Genomic DNA, 20,392 nt, shown 5'->3' with positions numbered 1-20,392 from the left:
ATAAGAAATAATGATCTGTAATACAAAATAAGTAATGAGGCTCACGACATCTGGTGTCTCCGCGCAAAAACTCAATGTTCTATTCCGTAGAGCAAATGAGTACCTCTCTTGTCTCTGTTTCGGATAAATCATACAATTTTATTACGGCAATAGTCTATAAACCTTTTTGTCCGCTTTTACAGATTCACATTCTCCGTACCTCGAGAATATGCGGCTTTAAATCAATTGAATATTTTCATTGTCATCATTCTTGCTTTCTAAAAACCAACCTTATGGTTGTCTGTTTTTAAGGCATAAATGGTTTACAACAATAGCTAACTGATCGTGTTTGTCGATAGTTCTAAGTACTATAATAGAAAACTATTCTTAGTTTATTAAAATGATTTCAAATGATCAACAAATATTATTTCTAAAGTACTAAAGAAGCAACTATTGATTTTTCGTAACATTGCAAGAGATTTAAAATTAGAAAGCGAAGATATCTGAATAGAGTTACGATGTGTTAAATAAATATTCGTTTTAATTTAAGGTGTACAACTGTTATTAACTGCACAAACATGGATATTGTAATTAAGTTCTTGGCTCCAGTAGCATTGGATATGTGGTGTGGCGTGTGTGAGTTGGTATAAAGCATCGTGACTGCTCGATGCCGGGCGCCGTGACCCGCCAGACAAATCGAGATGAATTGGCGCACAATTCTTTCCTACCTCACTCCCGGCTTCATCGTTGTGTCGCGATGTGACGGCAAAGGCATGACAATATTTCATAGCTGCACGGTGCACGCCCCACGGCAAATGCATCCATTTCAGTTATAAGCTTTGGCATACGTTAATACACTGACTTTAGTTTAGAATTCCATTTTTCTTGTTTTGCAGTTAAGCCAGGGTTCGCCAACTTCGAACGAAAAACAAGAAACTTCACACAGAGACAATTTTGTTGTTGTGTTAACTGGGTTCCATAATATGAACGAGATAGAGCATATATCTATGCCGTTTTCGCTCGCGATAGTCCAAGCTATACTTGCCATATAAAAAAAATATTTCATCCTTTTATTATTATAATAAAGTATTTATAATTAAAAATAAGAAAACATGATTTAAAAAAAATCCTATTATTAATTGTCTTATTTCTTACATTTGTATTTATAAATCAAGATATACGATCACTTGTTATCTTATATCTACATCGCAAAAAAATGTAGTAATGGCAATTTTAAATCATAACCGTTAAAAAAATAAGTTTTCAAATTTGTTTCAAAACGTGTTCTCGTATGGTTCCGAAATCTTTGATATTGCATTGTATTTTTGAACTAATAACGCGAGTGTTTAAGTTTTGAGATATTGACTCTGATAAGTGAAATATTGACCTCATTATTATTTTAAGTTTTAACATGTCTGATCAGTACAGAAAATGTGTCAAGTGTGGAGTGACCTTAGCAAAAGATCATACTTTAACTTTTCACCGATTTCCTAAGATTGGGAATGGAAACCCTGAAACAGTTTTAAGGTAAATATTTTTAAAAAATCCATCCACATTTTGCTTCGAAGTAATAATCTGATATAACAAGATTTCTTTTATTCGGTCTCTGATAATCTGTTATTATTACAGATCCCGCATTTGGGCCGAATTCTGTTTCCCTGAAGAAAACTGTACTGATGTAGATTTTTAAAAAAAATTACATACCAGCCACAAAATGCTATGCAGTAAACATTTTACAGAAGAATCTTTTATTAACATATCTAAAACACGTTTAAACAAGTTTTCCATACCTATTGGTTCTGAGCCCATATTGGAAAAACTGAGAAACATGAAACCAGGTTCTTCTAGTCAGGTATGTTGATCAGTCAGGTATGATTGTGAATAATATTTATGTATTTTTAATTATTGTATTTAAATGCTCACCTTAAATGTTTTGAAGGATTGAGTATGTTTAAAAATTTTTCTAGCTGACTGCCAAAGAAGGGTTGTGTTTCTCAAGTTTATGTCTAACTTTTCGGCACATTTCTTCAGTTGTGGGAGTGACCTAAGATATAATATGTAATTAGGTTTTATTTGTTTCATAGAATAAATAATTGATAATAAAAAAAATAGCCAGATCTTCCACTTATTCAATGTACTGTGATTAGGAGAAGAGGTCAGAATCATAAAAAAATACATTATGTCATATAAATCAAGCCATCTTATAAAAGTTTACTATACTATATATTTTAACACATTAACAAAATTTCAGGTTTCACCTACACCAGGACCTTCACATGAGCATATACAGAAGAAACAACAAGTGGAAATGGACCAAAATGCCTTTGTATGTATTTCACTTCTTTTAATAGTATTATTGTTGTTATTATTTTACTATATTTAATTACTTGCAAGAACAGTTTTTCAATAACTGACTAAACATCTTAAAATTCAGATTGCCATAATGTTTTAATATTTAATATAATAATTGTAATAATTTAATTTTGTTCATTTTTTAAAGTTGAGCGACTGACAAATGCTTATAACTTCAATATAATTTTTTTAAAGATTTGTATGTCTTAACTAAAATCTAGGAATCCCTGTATTCCTAAACTTTAAGTTTACTGAATTACTAGTGTGGCATAAAATAATGTTTTTAAATAAACTAATATAATGTATACAAATTGAAATATACCTTTACTGGGTTAATTAAATACTTTTGTAAATGGAGTTATAATAAATATGTTTTCCAGGTTACTTCACCATCAAATTTGCCTCACAATAATGAGCTGCATTATAATGAAAATTGTGATTTCATAATAAAATCAATAATTTTTATATATTTAAAGCGATTCTTAATTAAAAAAAATCGGGAACTAAATTTAATTAAATAAATGATGTTAAATTACTCTGTTTCATTTCATTATTCCTTTAACTAATTTAAGTTAATAACTTTTACTAACACAATATATTGGAAATAATGATTATTTCATTTTAAAATTATTCTTTCTTTAAAAAAATCTTACATTTGCCAAATTATCAAAATAATCATAATTTCCAATATAAATTTTTAACTATAAATAAATTAAAATACTAAACGTATATTCAAAATTCCCGCGTTTTATTTTTTCATATGGGCGACCATTATGGCGCTAGTAGTATAAACGTATAGACCAAAGTTATAATACTATAGTATGTAACATGTCATTCTTCTCTCTATAGAGAGTATTATATTCTTTGAGTTAAGCATTATTCGATTTATGAATAAGCCTGTCAAATGTTAGCCAAAACGACGTAAATTGTGTTTCTAGACTGACTGACAGGTAATGCGAATGTTTAAAAGCTGTGTAATCTTTTCGGCGAAGAAAAGAAAAAACCTTCGGTTGTTAATCCTGCTGTTCATTTAATACCAATATTAAGTTTTATTATAAAGCTGGTTTTCACGTGCACAAAAAATTAATATCACGTCTGTCCAGTTATCGCAAACATGATCGTGCGTATTCCCGCCGTTCATGCTTGTCGGCCTTAATCCTCCCGCGCTCCGAATTTGAGATATTGACAGAGATGGCTTCCTACGTCGAGATTAAAGCGAGTGGAAAGCGAATTAAACAAGTGTAACGTTTCACCAGTATCAATCAAAATCGCATTCGATCTTATATATGAATGCCGATGGACGTTTTGCCTTAATTAAGGACGTTGGCGTTCGAGAGTTGTTTAACATTGCATGTGAGCAGATTTAATGCAGCATTAACGGTTGCGCAAGCGCTGACCCGTGCTGCGCTCCTTTTTTAATTTTATTATCGTCACATGCTCACATCCATTTGACGGGTTAAGTGACGAATTTAGAAGGTGATCGAGTTATCACAACTGTTTCACGTGTGACGACAAATTATCATCATAAATCACATTCCAATTATGTTATTTACCAAATTCGAAATGGAAAAAAATAATAAATTTGAATTAATGTATTGTTTGTTATTTCTTTCAATATAAAAAACATTGCAGGTGATGAGATAGAACTGCGGGATAAGTATTTCTTTTTCAGACGTTAGTTATCAAATGACTGAAGTCATGATTTCTTAGTTGTCGCTTAGTGGTGTGAAAACTGTTTCCTACGACACTATTTTTTTATTTTATGGATACTTTTTTCCTTGCATGTAATAAAGGTAATAAAATTGAGTTTTCAAGCTACATAAATGAAATCAGGATGGTGGACATTGGTAGTTTTATGTCCATCCGGGTAATGACCAGTAAAAATTGTTTTATTATTTTACATAACCCAGCCCCAGTTTAGTTCCGTCGTGTTTACAAGAGCTGTAACATGCACTCGACAGTTAAATTATCGATGTTTAATTTTCGTAAAATTTCGGCTATTTTGCGCAACGGTTTGCGAACTGGTTATATTGCATTTTAAAGAGTTGTATATCACGTCTAAAGCTGTGAAATTTATTCGTGCTTCAGAGAACTTTATTATCCACGCTGACGTGGTTATTAATGAGCGATGCTTAGCGGCGATAAGATGACATATTTTGTGTGAGTAAAAATGATGTTGTAAGGTGTCACTTAATATTAAGTTTCAAGGGCGTTGTGTGGTCAAACTGGTTAATCAATAGGCCTCATGAACAATCACGCTGCATTATTACATGCTGTACAATATGAATATATGATAAGACTAGCTGTAGCCCGCGATTCCATCCGCGTGGAATAAAAAAAATATTAAGTAGCCTTTTCTACATCTGTACCAAATTTCATCACGATCCGTTGTGTCGTTACGGAGATACCTTCAAACAATCATCATTACATCCATACATCCATTTAAACATTCGCATTTATAAAACATATTAGTAAGATAGAGCTTTAAACAATTTAAATAAAGCCTTCTTAACAACAGCTGTCTAGAACTATGCCTGGTTTGGATAACCTTATGTAGCAATAATAGTTAAAAGCTAAACATTGTTGCTGTATTTTGTGACCTGTATTTTCCAAAGAGAGTGGGAGCGATAACATTATGTTTTGTACATGATTTTCGGCAGTGAAAACTCACAGTAATGCACTTATCAAATGCTTGATATTATCAACCACAACTACTAATGTCATCCTTTTTGGAATCCGTTAGTCGAAATTCTTATCTCAATGTTTAAATTCTTATTACGCTCGTACTGTTAAATAATGTTCATGTGTTATTCAGAGTTTTCTTACTATGGCATTGTATTAACATTGTATATTTTATTTTGGTGGTGTTATAAGTGCAGTGACAGTGCAGTCGAGGCTACAAGGAGCAGCTAATTAGGTGAAACATGAGTCCGAGGAAGGCCCGTAACGTGGGAGCTTGAAAAGGATGCATGTTATCATAAAATGGATATGTTATTGCATTATTTTGTATCGCTATAAAAATATAATAACATCTTTAAATTTTAATACTTTAGTATACTATTAAATGGTAAATTAAAAATTAATATTACGTACCTAATAACATGCAATTGTCATATTTAAATAAAAAGGCAGATTTTGAACGTGTTCATATTTTTACTTCCTAAAATGTGTTCTTTTTCATATACTATTTGAAAAGTATTTTATATAAAATAATAGGTCGTTCGGAAAGTCATTTCGTTTTTGCTCGACTTAGGATTCGTGTATTTTCGACGAAGATGCACAACGTCCTGGAAGGTCAGTTGAAACTGATAAAGGCATTATTAAACATAGAATTAAAAACGAAATGACTTTCCGAAGAACCCGATAGTACTCGTATTCAAAATATTATATTTGTGCTTATTCTACACTACTAATTATATTGTATAAATTCAGTTCGTCCAAAATATTATGTTTTATCAAAGGATTCACCTTTGTGCGTCAATAAAATAAAAAATACAAGTGCCATTTGTCCTTTGTCATGACGGTTGTAGTCCAGATTGTTTTCCTCAAGTGTGAATGTCATATCTGCTGTGTATATCAGTTATTTTATGAGGTTAACCTTATAAAATAGGTTATATCTGAAAGTCAAACAGATGAGTTAACAAATTGTAGGGCAAAATGCAAAAATAATATCTTATACTTACATAAGGAATGAAATGAGTTGGATATATCGGACATTTTTCATTTTAAACATGCTCTGTGGTACTGTCTCTAAAAAACTGAGTTAATTCCGTGTATTTTATATTTAATATCAAAATAACCGAATTAAAAGATAAGAAGGAAGTTAAATAATTTCATTTCCGGGTAACGCGGCATAAAATTTGCGAACACTAGATATAAAAAATACACCTTTATCATGATATAACCATGATAAAGTAAAGAGTAAATTATAGGTACATAAAGTAAATAAAATATAGTAAATTAACATTGATCCTAATTAAATAAGAATCAAATAAAAATATAATTTGATGTATTTATTGTACCTATTCCATATTATTCTTTCGTAAAGTAACAATGATTTATACTGTACCTCTGTATATTGTCGAGTTCTTTTGAATTAAACAAATAAAAGAATTTGGTCGTCCGTTTGTCCGGGACACCGGTGTACGCCCTATTTGTTGAACGAGTACGTGTTATTCAACTTCGTGTCAATTATACATTTAAAGGTACATACAAACATTTCCGCCGTTCCTTTGAACATTTTATCGATCCTTATTTCAATCGTTTATTATCGATTATCGTTACCTGATCTCGATATGTTGTAAATAAATTTTAATTGATGAAATTTGTATGCAATTAAAATTTTGTGTTAATAAAAAACAAGCTTTCGCGATGTTATCAATGTGTTATTTATGGTTTGAAATCAGTAATTATTGATTGGTAACCCCTGCTGAGAAGCCGTTTAGTTAGGTACTGCGGTACATGCTCTATTTCAACGTTATGTTTTGAAGGACAGTGGTAGAGCTTGCCAATATTTGTCGGGTGTACGGCTCGGCTCGCCTGGGCAATACCACGAACACACAGAAGACAAACGTGAAGTGGAAGCAATTCCACGTTTCGACTGAAAATTGTACGTGCCGGAGGCCTGGTCACCCTTTTCTTATAAGGACATGATGGGAAGAGGAAGTGAAATTGGTAGAGGATTGGTACAAAGGAAGAGGAAAAATCCTCTTTCCGTGTGTCTCCTACGTCTACGTACGTGTCTACCTACATTGATTGGTAGGCAACGCATATACGGTTGCACATGTCTATGGGAATCGATCTCCCTTTGATAAATATAATCTTTAGAAAAGTGGGAAATCGTAAAAAAATGACATAAAATGGATAAGAAATTCTTTTTTCAATGCGCTCACAAATAAATAAAACGAAGGTTTTTTTAACACCGCCTAAAAGAAGGGCGTCGACGCAAAACCTTGGAGAAAGGTGGACTCTTTTAATAAAGCCGATCGATCGGACTTATTTAAAGTCGCAATAAAAGGAATTTCTTAATGATACTGGACGCCGATATTAATATTGGCCAGAGCGGTTCGACTCTTCGCTTAAATGTAGTTATAAATTACATTTTTGGTGGTGGTTTGAACTTTGTGAGCGCGTTCTCGCCGCGACTGACCATTCCGGTCGTACGGAGTCCTTGCCTTACCCGCTGGTAATGTACATTTCAATCAAAGAATGCATAACATGTTAATAATTTTTGATTAATACCCTTCAAGTATTGTGTAAAGATTCATTAAAATTCTGTTGTAATTAGCACAATGTTGATAAAAATGTGCATAAATGTTTATATAGTGTATCGATAAAAACTTCAGTCGCATTTTACAATTGGTATGTAGGTTAAAAATCTTAGAGATTAATTTTCAATCAATGAAGATTGAGCATTGCTCTGGTTCAGAATCACTTTAGTAGCAAAGTTTTATGTACAGAATACGTCCTACATATTCAGAAATCATTGATTCTACGTAAGATGATATAAATATTTACATTTGTTCCACTGATAAGAGTGTAATGTCTTGATTGAAGAATAAGAGTGTGATGTTTTGAGTGTGAATGTGTGATGAGTCATCAATTTGTTTTACCGTCAATTTGTCATTTTCTATTAATTATGTATATCTTGAATAAGTTCTTTAGCATTATGTCTGTCTGTACGACCTTGATGTATATTAACTTCGATGCTAACGGTTACAATCTAACCTCACATTGTGTTTGATATCTAAGGTTAATCGCTAATTGTACAGGAGTACAGTCTATTTGATTGGAAAAAGGCGAGAGGAAAGGAAGTGCCCGGTCGACCTTACACACTTGTTACCAATACCATATCAATTTAATGTAAGGAACAGGTTCGTTTCCTGTCATTATTGCATTGCGAGTGAATCGAGCATCTAGTCTCATTCGAGTTGCTGTATACTAAAACGATAAATATAATAACGAACTAAATTTTGTTACTACATACTTAGAAATATTTTTTTTTCCATTTAAATGTAATTGCAATTTACCACTAAATTTGTTAAATTAGTACAATTACCGTATGTGATATTGTAAATAACTTGAAGAAATTCTCCGCAGTCCGGATTGCCATTTATCATATAGAGGTATAAACAGGATAACATTATGCTGTTGTGGATTGTTATGGTTTAAAAATGTTAATAAAAATGTTTTGCATCGGAAAATTGCACTTGACTTAATTGTGTTTTAACTTACGTAATATTTTAATATTCTGATTGCATTACGACAATGATTAGAAATTGTTTCGAGACGATCAAGATAAGGTTTGATATTGTTTAGTGAGTTGCGCATTGGACACTATCAGTAGCCTCAGAATGGCACACCCAGGTCATTAAAGCACCATTCAATGTTTAAAATGTACTCCGTGTAACAATAGATCGGGCTTAATAGCCGAAGGGTACGACTCGAGAATAGGCTTCGTTCATTTTGCAATACTGAGTGGCGGCGGTAATTAGAACTGCGTCCGGGCTCTTACAGCATCCTGATTCTAACGCCAACTTACTGCGGATACTTAAAACGTAATATGAAACATATTTTGTTAAACTAATTTAGACCTAAAAGCTCATTCTTAATAGTATAATTTGAAAAAATCTTAAGTTGCCACTTGATTCGTTTGGATATTATAATCTTTGTTATAAGTATCAGAGACTGAATGGCGAATATGTAATTGGAGTACATGGTATACTATTCTTAAAATTGTTGTGTTTAAGGATTATTATTGTTTGCGCTGTATTTTTTATGTGTCGTTTTGTATAGTGTTAGAGATTGATATGGTCCCTAAGAAGCTGGACGAGTTTCGTAAGGGACCGCCGCGCTATCGTATCGAATTGATATCTTCTAATTATAAGGTACGATAGTAAAGCAAGCCGCGTGTATCGGAATCAATTGCTAGCCTACGTTTATGTATTCCTTTTTTAAATAAAATTTTAATAATGTCATTAGCAGATTTATTTACTTAACAAAACAGTTAGTAATCTATAAACTTATAAAATATTCATTGTAGCGTTTGCCCGCGACTTCATCCTATGAGTTCTTTCAGATAATGTTCAACATCTAAGCCAAATTTCAGCGAGATCCGTTGGGCCATTCTGGAAATACATACGAACACACATCCATCCATCCATCCAAACTTTCGCATTTATGATTCCAAAATTACTTTGAAATGCTCTAAAATGATTCAATCAATAGCGTGTCTATATAGGGGGCAAAAGTAATTTCGTCTGTAGCTCTGACTGTAGGTCATCGCGAGGCCGTCCCTCTCGTTCGATCCTCAACATTCGAGAGTAATAAAAAATATATATTTTTATGAACACGTGAGGACGTTGTGAATTATGAATAAGACTCCTTTATGGAGCTTTTATTGTAACGTCATTATTTTTATAATGCCAAAGAAACTTTGAGTGGAATAATATGGTGAGTCGTTTATGTCTTATGTTCTGCGCTGCAAACAAGCGACATTATTTTTGGGTTTCGACTATCGAAGTACATGTGTAAAATAACACTTTCATCTTTGTCATTCTCTTAGTAAAATAAGAGACAACAATATCAGTCAATACAAGTGTCACTTCAGTGGTATGTCATGGTTACATCGTGTCGAATTTTTATATTTTAACGAGAGACTACATTTTATTCAGTCGTCGAGGTGATGTTAATGCGTTGGGGTGTAGGCAGTGAGATGTCAGGTTGTGAGACGACAGTAACGAACCGAGAGCTCCGTGTAAGGATGTTATTCTGCCTTTTGACATCATTAAGGTAGACGTTGAGCCGCGTAGGGCGATCCTTGACGTTACGGAAGCAAACTGGTCGTTTGGACCAATGACGAGAAAAAAATGTAACCGAAATTAATTCTTGGAACACAAGACGGAGAGAATTGTTGTCATATACTTGAAATTATTATACAAGTTAAAAAAAAATACTTTAAAAATGAAAAATGAAAAATTATTTATTGACATCCAAAAATACAGTGAATTATCCAGGATCCTCGCACTAGGCGCAGCCTGTATCGCGAGGACCCAGCTCAGTGATTTAACAAGAAACATCGTTAGATGGCAACACATGGACATTAAACAATATTAGAATAGTTAGGAGTTAAGTAAACTACAAAAGAAAACAAAAACATACTCATTACAACTCAATCCATTAATAATCACTTAATTGTTCTTATTTATTGTACTATTTTAATGATTTTCTCAGTTTCCGCATATGATAGTTTCCATAACCACGACTTCAATTTTAATTTAGCTTTGTAAAGTGAGTCTTGTTTAATGTCGCATTTAGTTAAAATATTATTATACATATATGGCCCTAAGAAATGTGAGAATCTTTGTGCAAATGTGGAGCTAACTGTTGGAAGTGGGATTTTAAAAAGTCTTTTACCTTGAGAGTTCTTATAAATATTGTTTTTCATGACGGCTTTGTGCTGTATTAGAACCGTTTTTTATATATAAATTTGTCTCACAGTCAGGACCCCAGACTGTGAGTATAATGTTTGTGTCGAGAATCTTTTCTTTTTGCCGAATAGCACCTTAAGAACAGTTCTCTAAGCACGTTCTAATTCAAGCATGTTGGTTACGGAAGATCTTACTTTGTTTTAATAGTTTGCCAACACTTAAGAGAAATCTAAGATAACATACATTGTAGCTTTTTAATTTAAGATTGATGAGATGAAATTGCCGCTTGACAGGTGTATGGTAATCGTGTCTACGATATTATACTATGATGATACATCTTTTAAAGATTTACATAGTAATCATGAGTAATACTGCTCTCTGTCAACAAAAAAGTTATATTTACTTAGAAGTTGTTGATGCGCTTCTATTTGTTTTAATACTGATGATAGAAAATGCTTTCTAACAACAAGTATTTTTAGTTTTTCAAATATGTATTCTCGAAAGAGTACGTTTTACGAACAGCGTGACAAATTTTTCGTAAATTATTAATACGGACTCAAAGACTAAGATTGCATTTCCAATAATGATTGATTGTAATTATCGTGCAAGTCAATAAACGGTGAAATTATATAAGAGAAATATTATTAAAACAGATTAAAGTTAGTTTAGTTTTATCTGAGCTTAGATTAAATGCATCACGAGTTAATTAAAACAACTGCCGGATAAATTGTTTATTGAATAATTGTTAAGCGAAACTAACAAACTTTATAGCGATCATCTCGAGTAGATAGTGTGGGCGTGTGCAAATTATCTGTCTCGGAATTTAGGTTAATTAAAGATTTAAGAGACGTTTACTTATTAGAATGTACAAAGTGTATTAATCACCACATATTATAAGAGGTGACCTTTAAAACTTAATCGGATTTTTATAAGTTTTCACACAAAGCCACTGTTATAAATAACATTTGCTCTGCCAGCTGTTCAAAGCTCGGACTGTCTACTTACGTCTTTAAAAATACGATGTCTTTTTACTTCTAAATTAATGTTCACATAACCACATTATTCAGAAAATTCGGAATGTACCTTTATTAAAAAATAAAGCAAAAAAGCAGTTTACATAGTGTAAAACTGCAAATAATTGAATTATTTACCATAAGAAAATGTTACATTTTTTTGTGTGCTAATAGATATTTAAACATGATTTCATTCAGTTAACAAACAACAAAGAACTAAATTAAATTTAAATTGATTAAGTATTTGAAAATATTTTTTTTGTAAGATATTAGCTATATAACCAGGAACTGAATTTGCATTATTTTTTACTTAAAGAAGAAGAAAAAAAAAAAAACTATATTTACAATCATAATTTAAAAAATAAAACTGTTATTACTAAAAACAACTGTTTGTCTGTTTGTCTTAAGCTGCATATCATAAAATATTTTAGCATTGTTTTTGATTTACGTGCGACAAAAATAACGTTTTTCATACGCACTTGTTTATTGTTTCTTAAATAGACTAACGCTTCAATTTAAGCGGACTGATGTTAACATTTCTATTGGGACGAAGATAGGGCTTGATTAATTAATAAAAATTGTAAATACAAATTATCTAATAACTGACCTACAATGTGATTAATCTTGTTTATGCAATTATTCGCTTGTAAGAGCCTTAAAAATCAATTTATCATGCAATTGAATATCAATTAATAACTAGATGACTGTGTTACCTCCAATGTCAGTGTACTGCGACTTTACTGACTCATTTTATAATGCAATTTTATTTTATTGCGGAATTTTTCTAACAAAACAATTGTTGTTTTGTGTAACTTTGATTTTCAAGGTTACAATAAATTATCTCACTTCACTACCAGTGCAAAATACTTTATCAGCTGGACGGACAATCCTTTGTCATTTTGAGAATCTTTATTCTAAATCGGACAACGAGTAATAAAGCCAGACGGTAGACGTAGATTTCTGTCCAATATTGGGCACATAGTTAGGTTGTTAATAACTTCTCTCCAAGGATACGCACATAGTTTAGTTGGGTCCTTGGGTCGTTTACAATGTTGTATAAATTATTATCAATTATACAAGTATAAATGTACAATTTTTTATTTAAATTATTAAGCTCAACTTCCTTCTTACTATCCACGAGTTCTCATATACATGGGCGTCGCCAGGAGGGTAGAGTCAACCCTTCTCCCCTAAACCTAGCCTAGATCATCAGCTGGCGACGCCCATGGCCATACACGTGCTTGTAAAAAACTGGGCAGTTAATATTTCAAATATGAGCTTAAATACGACGCACAATAATTATCAATTTAGTTGATACTAATGCTGCGAGCACGCAAAGCTAATTGCTGTAGAAAAATGAGAATCTCGCGTTGTTCGTATCGCAGCTTGTCCCCGCCCGAGGGCGCTGTTGACGCGATGATTGCGTTTAATTGAAACTTGACGTTCGCTACAAAGCTAGACCTGTATTTCATTTGTGGTACAATAATTATACTGTTGACCGCTTACTAATACAACAAACATTCTTAAACAAATTGTCGTATATTCACTTCTAATGGCGTTGAATTAATACTGTTACTTATAATACCTATGATAATGAAAATGGGAGCCATTTTGTGATATAGTTTATAAGTCTTTCATACATAAAATAAATAGATGAGAAAAGTGAAAAATAAAAGACGTTTCTGGTGAATAAAGTAATATTAATAGACCTGGTGATTTGCCCATTTAATCTTTAATCTTATCTTATTTATTTCCATCAATGCTTTCATAGTAATTATCACTGATATTGTTGAATATCTGTTCTGTGTCTATCTCCGTTAAGGATTCCTTTAAAGTGATATGTTCAATATATGCAGAAAGGTATTTAATTACCGCATAAGATAAGGCTCGTTTTCTATAGCGAGTGTGTAAAGTTATGTCGTTGTGGAATGTGGACCGAACGCGTGCTCCGCTCGTGCCAATTTGTGAATAGCGCCGGACGTTCTGCTTTCTTTCCTCTATTGCTAAACAAGTTAGGTGAATATCACTGTTTTGTTTTATAGAAACAACTTTATCGACATCGATAACGAAATAAAAAACTGTTTTAAGCGTCTTGTTGCGGACACGTCGGCGATATAGAAATTATTATAGGTATTTTACAATTTGTAGCACAGATTACCACAAAATTACAATTAGGTTTTTATGTTATAGATGTTCATAAATATATGTGATGCAATGTTTTTTTCGTAAGAATCTTCGTATGGAACGTAATCTTCCAATTTATAAAGCAAACGTAATCGATTGAGCATCGATATAGATGAACTGCATTTCGTGTACATCACTAAAACGTCATATGAGGAGATCACGCCGGCGGCGGCCGGTACTCCCGTCCCAGCCTACCGGCGTTGTTCATTAGAATGATTGATGCCGTGTTTGAATACATAAATATGTGCCTACCGAGCACATTACTCCAGTCACGAGCCCGAGCCGCGCGTGTAATGCAATATCACGTATGACTACCATCCGCCACGGGTCATGAGCTTTGATTAATCAAAAATGTGTACTGTTAGGATTTTACATAGTTATTAAAAATTTTGAAGTCATTAAAGATATTGCATGTTCGAGGTTAACATTAAGGTTCGTGGAAGAAATTTTATAAGTGGGTTAGAACTGTATTTTTTCTCTCATAGGTAGAGGCTCTAATGTTTTTTACCTATGATCATGTTATTTTTATTAGCTTTAACTACCTCTTCAACTGGTCTTGTCGACAAAAAGTATTACTTATGTACGTATAACGTAAGATGCGGTATAAAAAAATCTGAAAATGTGTCGTTATTTGTCGTAAACACTTTACGCAATTACTGTAGATTGTTTACGATAACAAATAAATTAAAATGCGACTTTCACGTGGCCTCGCGAATTTACCTCACCATGTGACATGAACTGTCTCTTTTTCCTCGTCAATCTATGTTGATTACTCTCTGAAATAACCTTTTTACATGAATAACATACTATAATTTATATCGCCTCGTATCAACTGAAGATATTATGTCTATATATTTATTATTTCGTTTGTTATTTACATAACTCTTCATATCATCTCACTAGCCTTATCTCACACATGAGGGGTCGGCGCACAAGTTTTTATGAACTGTAAAGTTTTAGCTTAATTTTCGTAAACAGTGATTACCAATTTTGTTAATCAGTATTTACTGATTCAGCAATGAAATATTGAAAGATGCTATATATAAGATTTTGTTATATTAGTACGAATATAGTTATGGTAGTATACATTTTTATGACACTTACTGCTACGAATAAGTGAGCAGGGAGCAGCCAACAGGCTCGGCTTGCGACATCAAACCGTAACTGGTTGAATGAATAAAACATTCTTATGATTTAGTATCGGTTTTCTGTTGCACAAAGCACAACTAGAGTTGAGCTACTAGTTACTGGATAGAAAACAAAATCTGATTTATTCCTAAATTGTATGTATTGGGATGTATTTCATTTGTACATAATACAGTACTTTGTATAGTTATTGAAGTCCAATTTCGAAGTGAGCTAAACTAGAGTATTTTAAATAAATTACAGACTTTTGTCGTGTCTTTAAAAGACTTTCTTACAAAGTTGTCGTGAATTGCTTCTAAAGTTAGATATTATAGGTAGAGCTAAGTATTCTGATAAGATTAACGATAAACTTTATCTATGCTCTGATTAAATGTGGTCGGGTTATAGGCCTTTTAGGAATCACTTTCCCATTTCACGACACAGCAGAGCGGAGTGGTAGGCGATGGTATTGCGCGTCCAATCGATGCGGTTGCACGGATCGCTTCCCTTGTAACCGCAACTCGGTCACAAATCACGCCGCCCCTGCTTCTTGTGTGTTTAGAAGTTTCACCTAAGTCTGCACGCGGTTAGGGAGAAATTGAATGAATATGAACGCTTGCACTGAGAGAGATGTGTACTTATCACCGATGGGCTTGAGTCTACCTTACCAACTACAACATGACCATTTATTTGAAAAATTGTCTACACATTATTAATTTTTAGTACTTATCTTTTTGGTGGTAAAACCGTCGGTGGCTCAGGGGATAAGCACTTGACATGTATCTGTAGGTCTTGGATTCGAATCTCGCCATTACCAATGTTTTTGAGTTTCGATTTACATATGTACGTTTCGACGTTCTTACAGTGAAGGAAAACATCGTGATTCTAACGTCACATATCTGCAAAGAAATTCAAAGATATATGTGAAGTCAACAAACCTGCACTGGGCCAGCGTGGTTGACTGTGGCCTAGCCACCCCTAACAGGGTAGACTTCAAACCCGAGTACGTATAGTGAGCTGATGATGATGATCTTGTGGTGAATGAATAACAATTTCAATAACTGCAGTTCCCATAAGATTATAGAAGTATATGAATATGTTTCTCAAGTAACAATTTATTGGTATAAACGGAATTAACGACACGTCATGCGGCCTATTTATTAAGAAAACAGCTGACTGTAATGTTGTTTAAGTTTCATCATTTAAATTAACATAAGAAACTTTAAGACATGAGCGCACTACGTGCTAGACGTTTGAATATTCTGTTTATTTATTCTAACAGCTTAAACAGCTTAAGAATGCTTTCCACGTTTGTAATACAGATTACGGAGCGCATTCTTGTCCGAGAAGCGTTCGCTGAGATATAACAAATTTTCTCTATCCGAGCTCTTGTTCAATCAGGAAGCGAATAAAGTAATTTATTGCAATGAATCCTGGATTCACCTCTATTACTGACTGTAATTATTCTGTTATATTTTGTAGATCATACTTTTTAAATCTGCAATATACACTTTGATTTTATTGGTAAGTAAGTAAACTACATCCTAATGCTCATCTAGAATCTAAGATAAAATAAATTATGAAAGATTATACGTAATGATAAAGATTGATGGGTCAAATGAATCTGTCTGCCGTCATCTCTATTGTCACCCCCTTCTTGATCATGTCATCTTTCACGCAATCCATCCACCTCTTCCTAGGCCTACCTCTACCGGTGTACCTCTCCACACTCATACTTAACGTTCTCTTTGCCACATGCGATTCTTCCCTCCCCCATAACATGCCCCTACAATGGGACTATATGTTTTTGGAAAAAGTAATATAAATATATGAAGTGGTAAGAATGTGTCAACTTTCAAAACGTCACACATAAGTATAAATTGTAAGAAAAAGTTAATAGTACCGACATTAGTAAGATTTGTGCTACAGAATTCCATTATTGATATTTCAAAATCAGTTTCTAAAGTCCGATGCAATTACAGGCGTATAATGTAAACAGTCCCCGCGGGACTTGAATATCTTCCACGTCGGACTGAAAATTATATAGCGAAGAGATTTAATGTAATACCGATGGAAATAAATGTAATACATTGAAAACCAGATATTTATATAACATGGACACAATATGTTTAAAAAATTGAAACCGAAAAATGGGTAATTAAATTCGTGTAAAATTCCACATTATATACATAAATACAGTGGAAACTCTAAAAACAGAACCCTGTTAATATGAAATTCTCAGTAAGTAGAAACAAATGCCATTCCCTTCAGCTGATCCCTTAAACAATGGGTTTTCCCTGCGTAGACATTTTAGTAGGTACACATTTATTCTTAGTAACACGTATTTCAAAAATCAGACTATTTACATAAGTCAGTTAGAAAAATTTTATGACATCTTACGAATTCCCCGTCAAATACTTCTTATCTTGAACTTCTTGTAAGTCGAAGACTCAATAAGTTTCATTTTTGTATTATCTTTGAAATTCAAGGTATCGAGATTCTACTGTATATAATATATATTTTATAAAATAAGGGGGCAAACGAGCGACGTGAACAACGAGCCCATGTATATCCGCAAATGCAGATGCATTACAACCTTTTATACATTTCAAATACTACATCTAAACAAATTTTACAGCAAGATTTTCCAACAATTTAGTGTTGCATATTATTAGCAAAATTAACTACAGTATCATAAAATCCTATAAAATCTTTATTGAACTTGAAGATTTCTAATTTTGACCACGATAAGTGAAATCAGACGCTTTGCGATGCTTCGGTCAAAAGAAAAACTGTATCAGTGTAGAAAATCAACGCTAGATAGCATAGAGAGTGAAAACGAAATGCCATCGGCGTTACAAGAGCCAATTTAGTTTGACTCGCTGTTGTAGTGAATGTGAAACAACATTAGAAGTTTATTACGGTTCTTGTTAGCTGGTTTGTTCTCGCCTATGATTACACGGAATAAAACAACATAGTTTAATCTATTATTGAGATATGCACAACAGCGAGAGTGTGCCCGGAGCTATAGAAGACTGCCGCTTGGGTCTCGGGGCCGCGGTTTTATTTCTTAAATTGGGACGCTTGATACACAATCGCTTTAGTTTCGTTAGAGTATAATAATGGACAGGTTTCATTACGCATACCAAATTACATCTTGTTATGCTGTATTTGATAGGTTGCGACTAATGTATGTCCATACATAAAGCAATACAACTTGTTATAAAGTTACCTACGAGTAAGTGGTGCATGCTTAATTGATTTGTTACATTTAACTTAAAATATTCATATTTATGAATAAATATAAAATAACATGTATATATTATGCATCAATGTACGTATAAATACAATATATGCACATAATAATTACAATTAAAGAAATATATCGTCTTTTATCATCATATTTCTTCTATTGTAAGACCCAAATGTTCTTAGTTACATAAAAAAATTAAGTGTATTGGGTTACATAATATTTTTGAGAGATAAATGTCCTCGGAATTCTTGTTTTGGCCAGCGAATAATATTCAATTTTCATTAATATTGTGTTAAAAAATAGACAACAGGTAAAATAGGAAAAAAATATATAAATATAGTTATAAAATACATTGAAGTATACAGTACTTACAACTTAGTTATCATTAATTAAACAATTATTGTATACATTAAGATATTTTTGGTAATCATTTGTCAGGTGCATCGTTATTTGTTACTTCCATTTACGGGAACTGTTTTTGTTTTTTTTTTAATGAGTAAGGCCAAAGTCCGCAAGTGCGCATTACGGGCATAAGTTTCGTGGCTAATTAGCGCAATCTCGCCGGCAGGGCCTCGCCGGACCTTACCAAATATTCGTGTCTTCCGCGCGGCTTGTTATTTGGGAATTCGCTCTTATTTTACTGAATATATTTTAGGGTTCCACTTACAAAGTGAACCAATATAATTGCATTATTTATAACTTACAACTACTAATATGTATGTATGAAAAACTTTTAATTAAAGTCAGCGAAAGATAACATTTCGAATTGCTTTTAATGTAAGGTTCTGGACTGAGAAATTATAGATTTTACTATTATCTTCATGAAGAAAATATCATAAATGTATAGAAAGATACTATACGTTACATGTCTATGAAAAACATTACAATCAACTGGTTGACATTACTGTAAATCGGGAAAATCGAGAAAACTTTTATTATTACGGAACACTGCTCGTTAAGAAAATGTCGATGTGAGATTCTTTAATTTCTTCTTTTTTGCAACGTGTCACGGAGGAGACGCAGTGGCAGACTTTTTTGTATGGACCACTTATTTTGGCGTACACAAGTGTATCAATTATTTAGCTAACTGTATCGTGAAACGGAAATAGTATTCACTCAACGAAATTATTACTTACATAAAAACGGAAAATTAACTTGAAGCAGAGTAAAGCGTTATTAACCACATAATGTGTTATTACAAAAAACTCCATTAAAGTTTAAGTTAAGTGGATTCCACTAGAAACCATTAAGTGTTATATTTTTGCCCTTTTTTACGAAATGTTGGAAAAACATTCCAAAGTATCTCGTAGGTAGATTACGAAAAAAAGTAAACAAGAAAATCTTTAAAATCCTTAAAGTTATAAGTTAAAACGCACATATAATACTTAACAGACAAATTTAAAAGTTTTAAAGATTCTTTTTAAGGGAAACGAAGAACTAAAAAACGTTCAATGAGTAAATAAAATTTAAAACTATTTATTGAAATGTAACAACGTATATTAAACAAATTGAAATATTAATAAATACATAATTTAAGAATTAATAAATCTTGATTTTAAAAGTAAATCGAGATGCGTTCCATTAAGCTTTATAACTTTGTACAACCGAAGCTCGCGGAACAAAACGGAAGAAACCTGTCGCCCGCGCTGAATTTATAATATGACTGGTGACGACTCGACCTGTCAGAGAATCTAGATTGTACCACGAGGGTTCTGTACGATTAACGAGTACCTACATATACATTCTGAATATATTAAATTCAATACATGTTCCATTTTGTTAGTTCTTGATTTATAACAGGCGTAATTTAACTATGACCAAATACAGTATTTTTGACTGTCAGAAATTTAAGAAATAAATTTTACTTTGTCTTTTCAACATATGTAGACAGAGATGTTCTTCGTAGGTTAGGAAGTCAGAGATGGTAAGTTAATCGTTGACATTTACACAACAACAATAAAATCAGATAATAAAAAGTTCAACGTTTTGACTGGTTTATTTATAAAACAAGAAGATGTTATCTATATTAATTATAACCTTAACATTCTTTTACTTTA

The 20,392-nt window shown here is 32.6% G+C and overlaps 1 long non-coding RNA gene across 1 annotated transcript; it reads left to right on the top strand.

The window, feature by feature from the left end:
* The first annotated feature begins 1,813 nt into the window (after positions 1–1,813).
* Positions 1,814–2,754, top strand: LOC123721724. Its single transcript, XR_006756297.1, has 3 exons — positions 1,814–1,831; positions 2,231–2,305; positions 2,712–2,754. It is a non-coding gene; the product is annotated as an uncharacterized LOC123721724 (long non-coding RNA).
* Positions 2,755–20,392: the final 17,638 nt, after the last annotated feature.

Source organism: Papilio machaon, chromosome 15, assembly GCF_912999745.1.
Source record: "Papilio machaon chromosome 15, ilPapMach1.1, whole genome shotgun sequence".
NCBI lineage: Eukaryota > Metazoa > Arthropoda > Insecta > Lepidoptera > Papilionidae > Papilio > Papilio machaon.
This window is presented reverse-complemented; position numbering and strand designations above follow the sequence as displayed.